We start from the raw sequence: 15,165 nt of genomic DNA on the forward strand, positions 1-15,165 counted from the left end.
CTCCAGAGAATAGGCAACAACCTCATTTAACTCCCTTTCCTTTCTTGTCCCTCGCCCCCCCACCCCCAGCTAACCAAGTGACTTCCACCATGTCTGACACAAAACAAGGCCACCTTTGCAGTCACCTGAGCTTGGATTTCTCAGCTTCCGTTACAGGGGAGCGAAAGAAACTATGATTTTGTGTAAACTATGTAGTCCCTGATATTCTGTTACAGCAACAGATTGTGAAAGAAAACCCCAATAGTTTCCTTTCCCATCAATAAAATCTCCTTGGGATGCTAAGTAATTTATTAGAATATAAAGGGATTCACAGAATAATAGCTGTGTGCACTGCTGTTTTCATTTAACCTGCCTTAGCTCTATATTCCAACTTGAACTACACTGAAGTTCAGGAGACATGAAATACTGTCATGTCTCACACTATATCGAGCAGCTGGGAATTTATACATAACTGAGAGGAAATGTGAAGCATTCTTGAAGGTTGTCAAGGTGATGGGCTTATGAGGCAACTCAGGCAGACTCTTGATTAAGAGGAAGTAGGTGAATTGAGCTCTGTATTAGGTAGGTTGATGGTCAAATTCTAAAGTAATAAACTCAAAATTTTCATCAAAATGGCATAAATGACAGCTTCAGGGGGGCAGGGTAGAAAGAGGGCATGGTCATGACAACATGAGAAGGGGACAAGGAGAAATGGCCAGGAATGTGTGCTCTTCCCTAGTTCATTTCCCCTGGATTTTCCTGACCTGCAGGAGGTGCTGGGAGTTCTTTGACAGGAGGATCAGAATACTGGGAACATGATGGAAGTGTTGTTTAAAGTCTGCAGAAGGAAACACACACAGTGCAGAATGTTCAGACCCCTGGCCGATACACACAAATCACGGCCCATAAGCTCCTGGTGGAAAAAACCCTGTATTTAATAGATAATCTCCATTTCAATATTTGATGAAGCCCCAAGGCCTGGTCTTTTCTTATTACTGCAATGAGATGGGCTGTACTTTTAAGCATTTATAAGACTTTCTAGGCCTTTGCTTAAATCCCATGGGGATATAAATCTGGGTAATAAAGTCAACAAGAAATGCATTTTTAAAAGGAAATTGCACTGTGTGAAAGGTTGGATAGTACAAACTGAAATATATGTATACTTTAATATCTAATATTAGCTTAAAGCTTTTTATTTCATGAAACTACTGAGAAACATCTTTATCCTTTGCCCTGATTTTGGGTTTCCAAGTTTTCCTCTTTTCTTAAACATTGCTTTTATTGCTTCAACAGACAATTTTGTGTCTGTGTGTGTGTCAGAGGTGTTGGTGTTTGTAGATTCTCATATCCAGCTTTTCATGTAATTAACAAATTCCAACTCAAACCATTTTCAAGAAATGCTGCTCTTTCAGGTACTTTTCTGGTGAACGTCCCTTAATTCTATCTGGCTTTATGTAGTCAAGTTGTAAAGATGTTTGTATTAGGCATAAAATACCATGCACACAACTGAATACATAATATGTACCTGTGTCCCTGGTGTGTACAAAGCTCATCACTCCTCTCTGCCCTTCTCTCGTGCTGGCATTCTGTTTGGTTTGCAATCTTACATGGCTATGGTTTTATCTTCTATTTTTGAGGTACACAAATACAGAAATTATCTTATTTATGGTATCAAGCATGACAATCTTTAAAGATAGGTTTTAAGGATGAGAATTATCCCATAAATCCCTGCAGGCATAAGAACTCTTCAGGAGTCCCTTACTCTTGTATCCCACACTTCCCTTAGCCCACTCATGAGTCCAAATAGCTCATCCTCAATTTCATTGTGTCTGATAGAAAGAGAATCATGTTGTGAGCCAAGCTCTCATCCAACTGGGCACAGTTTTCAAATTGATGTGCTGAGCTGCTAATAATAAAGAGGAACGAATTGATTTTGAAAAGTCAATACAGTATGAACTACTTGGCTACGAAGGAAGTGCTTAGAAGTTCTGTGTTCGGTCACAGTTTTGTATCTGTACAAACAAGGAGGCACCAAGAGCTTCCAGTGGCTTCTTTTCCTTATCTATCAGAAGCAGAGACATATATTTTCTCCCTTGAACAGTGTATAACACAACAGTCTTCTCTATTCTAGCTTTGCTTTTAAATGCACCCAAAGGAAGAAAAAAAAAGATTATATGCATGCAATTTGGGAAAGGAGATACTTGTAAACATTTGATGTTGAATTATAGAAGCCTACACAATAAAATGCTTTATTTTCCTCTTCTTTTACATATTTGTAGTTTCATAAGCTAAGATGAACTGGATGAAGTTGATAGCTGGGGTCTGGATTTCAAGTTCTCCTTTTTACTTATTATTTTTCAAAGAATAATTACCTGAGAGCCAAAACCCTTAGGTAGATATCCAAACTGAGCAAAATTTCTTCATATAAATTGTACTGTTGGAGGTTGTGCTCGTTGGTTTTGATCAACTTAACATACACTTAGACATTTGGTAATGAGAATAGCTAGGTAAAGAGTGTTTTAATTGAGAAACTCCTAATCCATAAGCTTGGCCTGTGGGCCAGTTGTAGGGTATTGTCTTCATCCACCACATTGGGGTTGAGGTGGTGTAATGCTAACCCTGGATATATAGTAGTGAGTTGTGTAAGAAAGCAGGTTGACAGAATTGTTCCTATCTAAAGGAAATGCAGGGACAAAAAATGGGGCAGAGACTGAAGAAAAGGCCATCCAGAGACCACCCCAATTAGGGGATCCATCCCATCTGCAGACACCAAACCGCAACACTATTGTTGATGCCAAGAAGTGCTTGCTGACAGGAGCCTGGTAGAGCTGTCCCCTGAGAGGCTCTGCCTGCACCTGATTAATACAGATGCCGATACTCACAGCCAACCATTGGACTGAGCATGCAGACACCAATGGAAGAGTTAGGGGGAGGACTGAAAGAGCTGAAGGGGATTGCAACCCCATGGGAAAAACAACATTATCAACTAACCAGACCCTTGAGAGCCCCCAGGGACTAAATCACCAAGCAAAGAGTACACTTGGAGGGACCCATGGCTCCAGCTAGATATGTAGCAGAGGATTGACTTATCTGGCATCAATGGGAAGGGAGGCCCTTGGTCCTGTGGAGTCTCCTTACCCCAGTGTAAGGGGATGCTAGAGCAGTGAAGAGGGAATGGGCAAGTGGGTCAGGGATCACCCTCAAGAGTAAAAGGGAAGGGGGAAAGGGATGGGGGGGTTGCAAGGGAAAACTGGGAAGGGGACAACATTTGAAATGTAAATAAATAGGGCTGGAGAGATGGCTCAGAGGTTAAGAGCACTGAATGCTCTTCCAGAGGTCCTGAGTTCAATTCCCAGCAACCACATGGTGGCTCACAAATGGGATCTGATGCACTCTTCTGGTGTCTGTCTCAAGACAGCTATAGTGTACTCATATAAATAAAAATAAATAAATCTAGAAAAAAGAAATGTAAATAAATAAGCAAGGGAGAGAAAGAGAGAAAGAGTGAGAGCGAGCAAGCGAGAGAGAGAGAGAGAGAGAGAGAGAGAGAGAGAGAGAGAGAGAGAGAGAGAGAGAGAAGCAGGCTGGAAAGGTCATGCAGTGTAAGTATCACTCCTCCATGGCCTTTATGTCATTTCTTGTGTCCAGGATCCTGCCTTGAGTTTCTGCCCTGACTTCCCTCAGTGTGGAATGTGAGCTGAGAGTCGTAAGATGAAATAAACCCTTTCTTCCTCAAGTTGCATTAGGCTGTGATATTTTATCACAGCAACAGAAACGCTGACTAAGACATGAATTGATATCAGACGCAGGATCTTGCTGTGATAGGTCTGACCATGATTGGAGAAGAATTGTGAAGATCCTTTAGAACCTTTGGCTAGAAAAACCACTCGGTGTCCAAATGCTAGTGGGTCATTGTGAGAGCTTGGAAGATAGGAATGTGGAGAGCAGTACAGAAGACAGAACCCAGGTGTGATAGTTTGAATGAGAATGGCCTCATAGTTTTGAATTTGAATACTTGGTCCCTAGTTGATAGAACTGTTTGGGAAGCATTGGGAGGTGTGGCCTTGTTGGAGGAGGTGTGGCCTTGTTGGAGAAGGTGTGGCACTGGAAATGGGCTATAAAGCTTCAAAAGACCCAGGCAATTCCTAGTGCTCCCTTTCTGCCTTGTGATTGTAGATCAAGATGTGAGCTCTCAGCTGTTTCTGTGCTTAGACATAATGGACTCAAATCCTCTGGAACTGTAAATTATGTTGAACATTCTCTCTTGTAAGTGTTTTATCATAGCAATAGAAAAAAATAACTAAGATACCTGGCTTATTAAGTTGTATGTGGAAGTTCAGATTCTGTTAATGTTGAGTAATATTTTAAGTTAATAATTTGTGGTTCTAGTCAGCTGGGGGATGAAGAATCAGCAAGCAGCAAGAGAACAGAACCATAAAGTGAAACCTTTGCTCTGTTGGACTACTGATATTACTCAGCTATGGCTGAAGTAAATCAGCTGTGACTAAGAAGGGACCAGCATCACTGAGGCAACATTTATTTTGGAAGTAGTTTCCTGTGGTAGGCACATAGAAGCTGTGGTCCAGAGAGGTCCAAGATTAAAATTCATGTTGGTATCTGAACTTGGTAATGTGTAAGAGTTTACCAGGTGTTACCAAATTTGAAGGTGTGGAAAGAGTCAGAGAGAGTGCCTGAAGCTTGGCACTGTGAAAGGCCAGGAGAAGCCATTGGTGAAAGTGCAGCCTCAATTGTAGCAGAAATCCCAGCATTTTGGAGATGTCAGTAGCCTCAGCATATGTCCCAGGACAGAGCAAATGTGGAGTGGATCTGACCTGATCCTGTGAGACAGGCGGCACATGCTGTGGAATGCAGAGCTGGAGAGGAGCCACCTAAACCCTTTGAGGCCAGAAGATCAGGAGTCCCAGAACTGACACTGAACTCTGTCCTGTTGGACTTGACAATGTTGCTTTTCTTTGATTGTGACTATGCCCTCCCTGTGTCTTCCCTCTTGAAGTAAGAATGTATTTACCTTCTTTTGTGATTTTTCCAGAGCCCACAATTGAGGCACCTGGTATACTTTAGACACACTTTGAACTTTGAACTTTGCCAAATGCTAAGACTCGAGTGTTTTAAAGGGAATGGATTTTGAAAGTATTTGAATTTTTAAAGACTCTGGGACTTTTAAAGCCCAGGATGTATTTTTATATCAAGATACTGCTATTCATATGAGAACTCCAAGGTGAACAAGAAAGGAAAGGTTATGGTTTGATAGTTATGCATTTGTGTGTCAAGCTGACAAGGGTCAGTTGTGTGTGTGTGTGTGTGTGTGTGTGTGTGTGTGTGTGTGTGTGTGTTTATTAACTTGAAGCAAACTTGTAATGAGGGAACAGAGTGAGTGCCAGGACAGCCAGGGCTACACAGAGAAACCCTGTCTCAGGAAAAAAAAAAAAAAAAAAAGAAAGAAAGAAAGAAAATACCTCCATAAGAACAACCTGTTTGGAAACCTGTGGAGAATTGTCTTGATTAGTGATAGATGTGGGCAGCACTAGCCCGGGGCAGGTGGTTCTGAGCTGTATAAAAAGGCAGGCTGAGCAACCTGTGGGGAAGAAGGCAGTAAGCCGTGGTTCTAGGTGGTGGTTGACCTTCCTATTGCTGCAGCCCTTAAACAGGTTCCTCATGCTGTGGTGAACTGCCACCCACCAACCATAAAAGTCCTTCCTTCCTAACTGTAGTCTTGCTACTGTGTCGTAAGTCCCTGATATGCAAAGACTTAGAGGGTTGCAGCTCACAAGTTGAGAACCACTTAGCATAGTGTCTGTGGCCTCACTTCCTGCCACCAGGTTCCTGCCCTGACTTTCCTTAGTTACAGGAGTATAATTTGAGGCTTGAAAGATGAAATAAACCCTTTCCCTTCCCAAGCCAGGTTTGGTCATGGTGTTTTATCACACCAAACTCTAAGACAAGAGGCTTGGATACGTAACAGTGTAACATCTCTTTTTGTGAACCTTTGCTTTTCTTTTCTAAATTTCTCTCTCTTGGGTGTGTGTGTGTGTGTGTGTGTGTGTGTGTGTGCATGCTTGAATGTGGTGACCTATGGAGATGGCATTATTCTTTAAAGGTCATTTTCCTTGATTTTTGAAACAGGGCCTCTCATTGGCCTTGTATGTCAATTGACCTAGCTTGCCAAACACTCTAGGCTGACCGACCAGTGAGCCACCAGAATCCTCCTGTCTCTACCTCTCCAGTGCTGGAATGAAGCTTTCAGCCCAGCAGAGTCAAGTTTTTGTGGTTACTGTTGTTACTTTGTTCTGTTTTTCCTGTGAGTCCTAGGGACTGAACCCAGGTCCTCGTGCTTGGAAAACAAGTGCTTCAGCGACTAAGCTCTCTCCCTCTGGCCCCTTAGTTCTCCCTTTAAGAGTTCAGTTTTCTTTCAGAATATGACTGAGAAAGAAAACATACTGTATTTTAAAAGGATGAATCCATTCAATTCCATTGCTCATCAACATTGTATGCTATCTATAAGTGCAGAGAGGATCTTGGCCTGGGGGAACAAGAGCCAGAGCAATGGGTTAGACATCTCTGTGTAAAACCTGCCCTCCTCCTTTCCATCTCTACAGATTCAGGCAACTTCTGTGCTCCTCTTTTATATACTCAATTGGAAAATGGAGCTAACAATAAGAACTAATTATGTTTTGGGCAAGAGTAAATGAGATAATACACTTAGAGGGCTGATTAAATGAGATGATACATTTAGAGGACCCCACAAGTGACTTTGTGAAAAGGCATCTAGTAAGTATATATTCTAATAGTAGGTTACATGAAATATTGATATCATTATGAAAGTGAGACCTTCCTATCCATCTGTTCCATGTAAGAATAATTATTAACTATGTAACCAAAACATACACCAAGCCTCTTTCCACATTAGAAGAAGAGGAAGTGACTTCAATTAGAGACGAGAGAATTGTTCTGAGTATTTGCTAGAGGAAATGAAGCTGAATGCTATATAAGGAAATGGTCTTTGAAAGGAGAGAGACCAGAGGAAATACAGCTCGAGGAAGGCATTTCTACAGCTTATGCCTAAAACACAGCGCCTGGAGTAGTAGCTTGAATGTTTCTGGACTCAAGGAATCTCAGAAGTAGACCTACAGGGAGGCAAGATAGTTTCTCACTGCCTGTTCTATCACCATGGATGGCATTATCTCAGTGTGGGCTACTGAACGCTGGTGATATCTAGGCAGAATCCAGGAACTCAGTAAGTCGAGGAACAGAGGCCTCTCACGAGGGGTGAGTTGACTATTAAATAAGTCTCTTCAGTCACGTACCTTTACTGAAATATTTTTATCTTCTGTAATCCCGTAGCCTTCAGGACCGAAAGATTTAAACATGTCAGCCTTGTTTCTGGTATAGAATAAATGTTGTAGGTAAAACAGTGTTTCATCCATGCAACAGAATAGTTAATTTTGGAATGGAACAATACTCCTTCCTTACGCTTAGGCAGTGACTAAACAGAGTAAGAGTCTGAAAAATTTTGAAGGGTAGAATAAGAATTACACTCTGTAAACCAGAACAGGAGTTTGCTTGAGGGCTCTGGTCTTTTTGATTTAGGTGTAAGGCGAAATAATTTACTGAGAGTAACTATGACAGGTGTGAGTTAGGTGCCTTGAGACACATTTCCAAGCAGCTGCTGTACAATAGGGAGTCAATTAGAGTTAAATAAAAGAATTGCTGAGCAGCACTTGGTCCCCAACTGAAGAATCCAATCCAATGCAATTAAAGGAAGACAAAGAGAGAGGGCAGGGGATGGAGAAAGGTAGGGAGGCAAAGGCAGAAAGAAGAGAGAGAGAGGCTCTGGACAAGTGAAGGTGAAGACATGGGGAGTCTTTTTGGAAGAGCTCAGTTTAAATCTTAAGAGCAGATGTTGTCCTTTGGGATTACATCGACATTGAAGAGGGAGGTTATCACGGTGTGGTTTCCAGTTGTGAACAGGGAGAAGGAGCTTATGTCAGCCATGCATTTAAGTAATTTTTTCAAACATAGAATAATCTAAAATAAACCGACAAAGTCTATTGAACAAGCAATTAAGTTACTTAATGGTCTGTGCCCCTGTTTAATTGGCTCGTTTCTGAAGATACTCTAACTGTAGGTTATAGGCAATTTTAAAGGGATAATAGATATAATGAAATCAGTAGCAGGAATATGAAAAAATTAAATACAATTAACCAACTGAGCTATAAGGTGATAATTAAAATCATTCATTCATTTAAAGGTGGGATAACTTTTATGCCTTATTGTTCCTATCTGCTACGTTTTACTTTTCCTAATCTCAGAAGCCAGACTATGGGTTTATGTAAGTGGGCTGAAAATAGACATGAAAATAATCAAAGGAAATAGTTTACTTCACATTTCTATTTTTATGGACTGCCAGGGCCAGAAGGGCATTGTATGTATACCCCAAAGACCACATCGCAGAGCGTGGAAGCAGGTCTTGGTTCACGCTAGAGACTTTCATAGATGACTTGTGACCTGGAACTTGGCCATCACTTATTCACTCACCATAGCTACTGATGGCACCAGAATTTTAAGAGCAGTGCTTCAGAGTTAAATCATCATAGTAATGAACAGCCGATTAGCAGAAAGCTGTGCGCATGCTCCAACTCTCACCTACAGCTAATTTCCTTGGGGGCGAAAGCAGGTAGGAAACAGAGTGCTGGAGAAGGTGGAGGGGCATCAAAGGCATGCCTCTGTGTCATATTCTTCTCTGTGCCTGGAAATGCTGAGGCTTTTCTACAATTCCTTTCCCTGTGTAATGTTTTTTTAATCTTAAAATTATTATTAAAAAACTATTATCATCAAGGAAAAATAGCATTTCACGAAGGCTTTATATTTCACCTAGAAAAATCCACTATAAGGAATAAATAGGACTAATTCAAAAGGTATCATAGAAGGAGAGGTACACCGTTACAACATGACTATCGGGATCATCATGAGTTTTTAATCTATGTTATTTTTTTTTTTGTTTTATGATACATAAATGATATAAATGCATGTGTTTATAACTAGATATATGATTATTCTCTCTTTTTCTTAACAGAAGACAGTATCGTTTTATACTTGTGGAAATGGCCACAATCCTATTCATCTTACAGTTATGGAGGACAGCCATCCACAACAACTTTCCTGGGTAAATTGCTTTTGCCAGTCCTATGTTCCTGCTTCAGGAATTTGAAGAGCTTCTGTGAGCCTTTTCTAGTTCCCAATAGACATCGACATTCCATGGGTCTTGGCTCCCCTGCCTACATTCTCCAAGTACATCACCCCAACCGCTGCTTCCAAGAAAATCTGTATTTCTGATCTTTTTCCTCTCTGTAACAAAGTCCTGTGGGACTACATTGGGCTGACACGGGTATATAATCGAGAATAATCATGCTTTTATAGCCCCTCTAATTTACTGAGACCTTCAAATAATTCTTTGCTGTAATATAATCTCGAGTGCTGATTAGTAGAGCATGGATATCTGGAGAGGCTGTTCTTCAGCTTATCACAGACTATTATGGTCATTATTGTAGACCTTGCTATTAGTACATTTTAGTACCAGGAGAAAAACACATGCTGAGTTTAATTTTTTTTAACCCCATTTTACTCAGTCTGCAAAACAAGAACTACTCCCCGATGAACAGCTCTTACCATGTGAGGGAACAAAACATTAGTAACCAATAGAATTGATTATCACCAAGGGTCATTGTTATTTTATGTATCAATAAATTTTTAAAGAGCATTGTTAATAAGCTTATTTTCTACCTAATGTAAGAGACATTGCAATTCTATGCATGTTGAGATAAAATAAAAGTGTCTTTTTTTCTTTTTTGATACAGGGTCTCCCTATACAATATCTAACCTGGGCTGGCCTGGAACTCACTAGGTAAAGCAAGCTAACCTAAGTCAGGGATTCTCTTGGTTTTGCTTGAATTAAAGTCATCTGCCACCATGCCTATTTAATACATAAGTATTAAGCAGGCAAAACCTTGCTGCTATGTTTTCTGAAGACTATCTAGCTCAGAGATGGCTCACAACACTCCTTTCAACATTACGGGTATTGTGATATTTTGATTTGCAATGATTTTTGACATGTTCCTTCCAAAGTCGGACTTTCCAACATTAATCTCCAAAGCAGTGCATGAGCAAGGTGGGGACTTCAGTGCTGTTTAGTTCTTGAGGCTTACGCTCTGAGAAATTGATTACTATACCTTTAAAAGATGTTGGATTTTTGGAGGGGTTGTTCTTTCCTCTTCTCTTTTTCCACAGAAGAACACAGGGCTCAGTGCCCCTTTTTCCTGCTTTCTCCTGTATGATAATGAAATTGCAAAGGCCACATCAGATCCTAGAGGCTTATTCTTGGACTTCCCAGACTCTAGATTTATAGTAAATATTTTCAGTTCTCTTTTAATCAACCAGTCTGCAGTTAACAGTAGAAAAGGAACCACGTGATGGTTTGAATAGGTGTGGCCCCAATAGAGTCATGTGCTTAAATGTTTGACCATAGGATGTGGCACTGCTAGAAGGTGTGGCTTTATCGGAGGAGGTGTGGTCTTGTTGGAGGAAGTTTGTCACTGTGGAGGAGGGGCTTTAAGGTCTTAAATGCTCAAGCTACACCCAGTGTGAAAAAAAAAAATCCAGTCTCTTCCTGGCTGCCTTCTGAAGAAGATGTAGAATTCTGAGCACCCCAGCACCATGTTTGCCATACTTCTGCCATGATGATAATGGACCTCTGAAACTGTAAGCCAGCCTCAAATAATGTTAGCTTAAGAGTTGCCTTGGTCATGGCTACTCTTAAGCAATGGAAATACTAACTCACAGCAATGTGTCTCCTCACAGCAATGGAAATACTAACTAAGATAGACTAAGATACTCAGTTATGTACGTAAACGTGGTTCTTGAAATATCTCAAGTCACGCAATGCTTGTGAAGGCTAAAATGCCTGTACATATATATTTTAAGATTTAGCTGTGCCCATTAGTCTAGTACTCTAGGCACTAAAAGTAATGGTACTGGTTCTTCTGTAAGATGCTCCTATAACAGAAAGATGTTCTGGTCTAGAAATGACAGTGCGATCATCTGCAGCCTGCATTTTGTACCCAAAGGGCACCAAAGTAATTAAGTCTACTTTATTTAACAGAAACCTCCAGATCTCTGGCTGACAGCTTTTTCATAGCCAGGATGGATAGGAGTGTAATAAAAACACAATTTTCTTTAAATAAAAGAGCAAATAGGCTGCTCTTGGCAGTCCTTATCTTCGACTCACCTTCATCATCTGGGAGCAACTTTTCTAACACATAGCACCACCCCCCATGTTTTCATTATTTTCTGCTCGCTCTCTCCCTCTCTCTCTCTCCCTCCCTCCCTCCCTTTCTCTCGCTCACTCTCCCTCTGTCCTTGGAAACATCCAAAGGTAATAGAGATAAAATGGATTTCTCTCCACAGTGGGCTCTTTTCAGCCTTGCAGTTTTTGTTTAGAAAGGGCAAGAGCTGCAGACCACCAAAGAGTAAACCTGGAGGAAAGCCCTGATGCTTCCTTCCTAGTGACATTTCTCAGTTGGTCTATGAAACACCCATGTAAGCCGTAACACAGTGATGATGCTTCTGAATTCTAGAAAATTGTGTGTGTGTGTGTGTGTGTGTGTGTGTGTGTGTGTGTGTGTGTGTATGTATTCACTTTTTTGGAATGTGACACTGTTGAAGACTTCCCAAATTCCAAGAACACGTTTCTGAACATTTGTAGCAGAGTATACGCCTTAAGGCACAGTTTTCCTGACTATTGAATTATATAACGTGGCCATATGTGTCTCATAAACAAGGACTTTTCCTTGGTCAAGAAATGCAACCTTTTCTGCCTCAATTAGGAGGAAAGCAAATCATGGGCTTATTAAACTCATGAATGTAGGCTTAGATTAAAAAAAAAAACTTTTACTAAGGAATCTCAAACGCTTTGATCCCTACCCCTTCTAGCACACTGTCCAAAGGTAGGGGAGAAAAGATGTTAAACAAGACAAGGAAATGTAGACCTGTTTAGAAGTGGTTCCTTGGGGTGATTGCAATCTTTGTCAGAATACCAGCAATCCAGTTTAGTACTGTCAGGATAGCAAATATGAACCAGCAGCCGTGGCATGACCCAGCAGAAACAGCAAGGCTGAATTGGCATGAGTCAGTGGGAACGACCAGGACCAGACGGGAGGCCAGGAAAAGTTCTATGCTATGCCTCTCTCAATGAAGATCAGTGAAGATGGAGATGTGGGACCAATGAAGCATTGCAAAACTAGCTATGCAAGCACACCATCACTGTCCACTGAGTCCTATTTATACTCTCTCCAAACATCACGTGCCCTCCCACAGGTCTTGTCGCAGCAAAACACCACGTGAGTCTGTATCACTTGACATATCCAGAAACTTGCACTTTACGTGAGAGTTGTGGAATTATAATAATCTAGACTTAGATCCTTAATTTTACATATTTACCAGTGTTATCTATCTACCACGTAACAACTGGGGCTGCTGTTCAGTCCTTTCACTTCTGGGACAGATTCTCATTACTGGCCAGTCTGGTATGGAATTTGGCTGTGTATAGTTAAGTTAATTTTAGCTCCAAGTTAAGGCCTAGAATGAGTTCAAGCCTGCAGACACTCTGGGGTTTAATTATTTCACAGCAGCTAAAGAGCCAGGGCTGCTGTACAAACTTAAGCTTCAGAGAGCTGGAATGAACTGACAAAAGCACTTATTATTTGGGACTAATGGCAATAAAAATTATTTTCTTTTCCTTAGAATTCATTTGTGATAGAATAGAAAATGCAGAAGTTTAAAACTCCAAGTATTAACGTCCTTCTATCTATCTATCTATCTATCTATCTATCTATCTATCTATCTATCTATCTATCTATCTATCTATCCATCCATCCATCCATCCATCCATCCATCTATCTATCTATCTATCTATCTATCTATCTATCTATCTATCTATCTATCTATCTATTTATCTATCTATCTATCTATGTATCTGCATGCTGGCCTTGGTGACTTGCTTCAATGAGTTTCTCTAAGTTATTGACTTTGAGTCACGTCCCCAAGGCACGTCCAGCTTATACAGTGCCCTGCAGTCAATTGAGGCTGAATGTCTGGCACTTCTAAACTCCCCAGATGAAGTTCTAACCCCTCCTCCCACATTCCCAGCCAGGATAGCACATTAGAAAATGTCTGAGAGTGTTTGGGACAAATTACTGGCTCTATTGTAATTTATTTTTTAAAAATCCCTTGGCATTTTCTTTTAGGGAACGTTTGATATCTGGTAGAGACAAATATTTCAGAGTATTATGGCTGAGAAGAGCTCTTCTTCAGCTCACTGGCTGATTCAATCACGAGAAAGGTTAGGGATGAGACTAACAGGTTTTGTTTAAGTTTGCTTTCAAATTCATTTTAACAGCTGCATCGTTATTCAAAACTAATAATAGTATAAAATGACTTAAGCTCAGAAGCCTCATTTCAGAGCCTATTCTTATTAACCGGTTCCCTTCCTTGCCTCATTTGGTTACCACTTCATTTTACTTTCTTATGGACACTATTACTGATGCTATGTTATGCTTACAGACAGGAGCCTAGCACTGCTGCCCTCTGAGAGGCCCTACAAGCAGCTGAACAAGTCAGATGCAGACACTTACACCCAAACAATGGAGAGAAGCTGGGGACCCCTGTGGTTGAATTAAGGAAAGGCTGGAAAGCTGAGGAGGAAGACTAGCAGCCTCAACTAACCTGGACCCTCGAGATCTCTCAGATGCTGAGCCACCAACCAGGCAGCATATACTAGCTGATATGAGGACCCCCTGGTCTGGCATCAATTAGAGAGGATGCACCCCACCCTTGAGAGACTTGAGTTCCCAGGGAGTGGGGAGGCCTGGTGGAGGTGGAGGGTGGGGGTGGGAACATCCTCTTGTAGGCAGGAGGAGAAGTAAGGGAGTGAGGAACAATCAGAGGGCAGACCAGGAGGGGGATACTGACTGGTCTGTAAAAAAAAGATTAAAGAGTAATAATAAAGCAAAATATTTCTTTATAAGCAAACAAAAATAAACAAACATATGTTTTCATTTTCCCATCTGCTACCTTGGAACTGAGGATGCTATATTACTTGTTATCTATACCACGGCTTTACATATTTTTATTGCATTTTAAGTTTTATTTTGTGTTTGAATGTGTTCCTCTCTCTCTCTCTCTTTCGGTGTGTGTGTGTGTGTGTGTGTGTGTGTGTGTGTGTGTATGTACACGTGTGTGCACTTGTAGTTTTGTAGGCTGCTCCACAGGCACCACAACGTACTACTGGAAGTTAAAGGACAATTTTGGGCTAGTTTTCTCTTCTATCATGTTTGTCTCGAGGATTGGCCTCAGGTTGTTAGCCTTGGTGGTGAGTACCTTTACCTCTCCCATCTTCTGAGGCTTTATCATAACTTTTAAGAAGTTGAATATCAATGGACAATTAAGATCAAAATAACCGTATGTCATTATAAACAATGCCACAGCAAACAAACCTCCGTATGTGTTATTTTGTATATAGACAACATGGTTAATTTGTTTGGTTTGGTTTTTGAGACAAGGTCCCTGACCTTGATCTCTCTATCCTCCCTTCCCTACCTCATGAGTGTTAAAATTACAGGCAGGGGCCACCAAGCTCTGTTCATAACGTCTTACTAGAAAACCACAAAGTATCATAAACGGTAGGATTTTTTTTTTTAGTCAGTAAACTTTGAACTTGAAACAAAAATAATTTTGGATGTTAAAACTTGTCTTGTACCCAGGAAAAACTCTCAGAAATGGAATCTCTGGCTCAATAGGTGATACATTTGGAATTCTTTTCTGTATTGTAAAATTTTCTCATGCAAAGTTGTAGCAACATGTTCAAAAAGCTTAAATGATAGCAGTTGGGGCCAATCTGATGTGTAAAGATCAGTCACAGTCCGGTTTGTGTTTCTGTGACGACTTACACTGCATCCTTTCACGTGTTGCTTTGAGAGCCAGTAAGGTTTGCTTTCCTCAAACAGTCTTCTCACAACCTTTGCCTTCTATTAATGTTTTAATCATATCTTTAGAGTTCAAGGCACCACAAACAGACTGGGAGATTAGCCATTTATAATATGAAGAGCAAATATT

General features: G+C 40.8%; 1 long non-coding RNA gene across 1 annotated transcript in view; it reads left to right on the forward strand.

The window, feature by feature from the left end:
* Positions 1–7,028: 7,028 nt before the first annotated feature.
* 1810006J02Rik (RIKEN cDNA 1810006J02 gene) overlaps positions 7,029–15,165 on the forward strand; it is a 13,189-nt gene continuing 5,052 nt past the window's right edge. The window contains exons 1-2 of the long non-coding RNA NR_040439.1: positions 7,029–7,266; positions 9,074–9,163. This is a non-coding gene — a long non-coding RNA (RIKEN cDNA 1810006J02 gene). The remainder of the gene's footprint in view (positions 7,267–9,073; positions 9,164–15,165) is intronic.

Source organism: Mus musculus, chromosome 1 (genome assembly GCF_000001635.26).
Source record: "Mus musculus strain C57BL/6J chromosome 1, GRCm38.p6 C57BL/6J".
Taxonomy (NCBI): domain Eukaryota; kingdom Metazoa; phylum Chordata; class Mammalia; order Rodentia; family Muridae; genus Mus; species Mus musculus.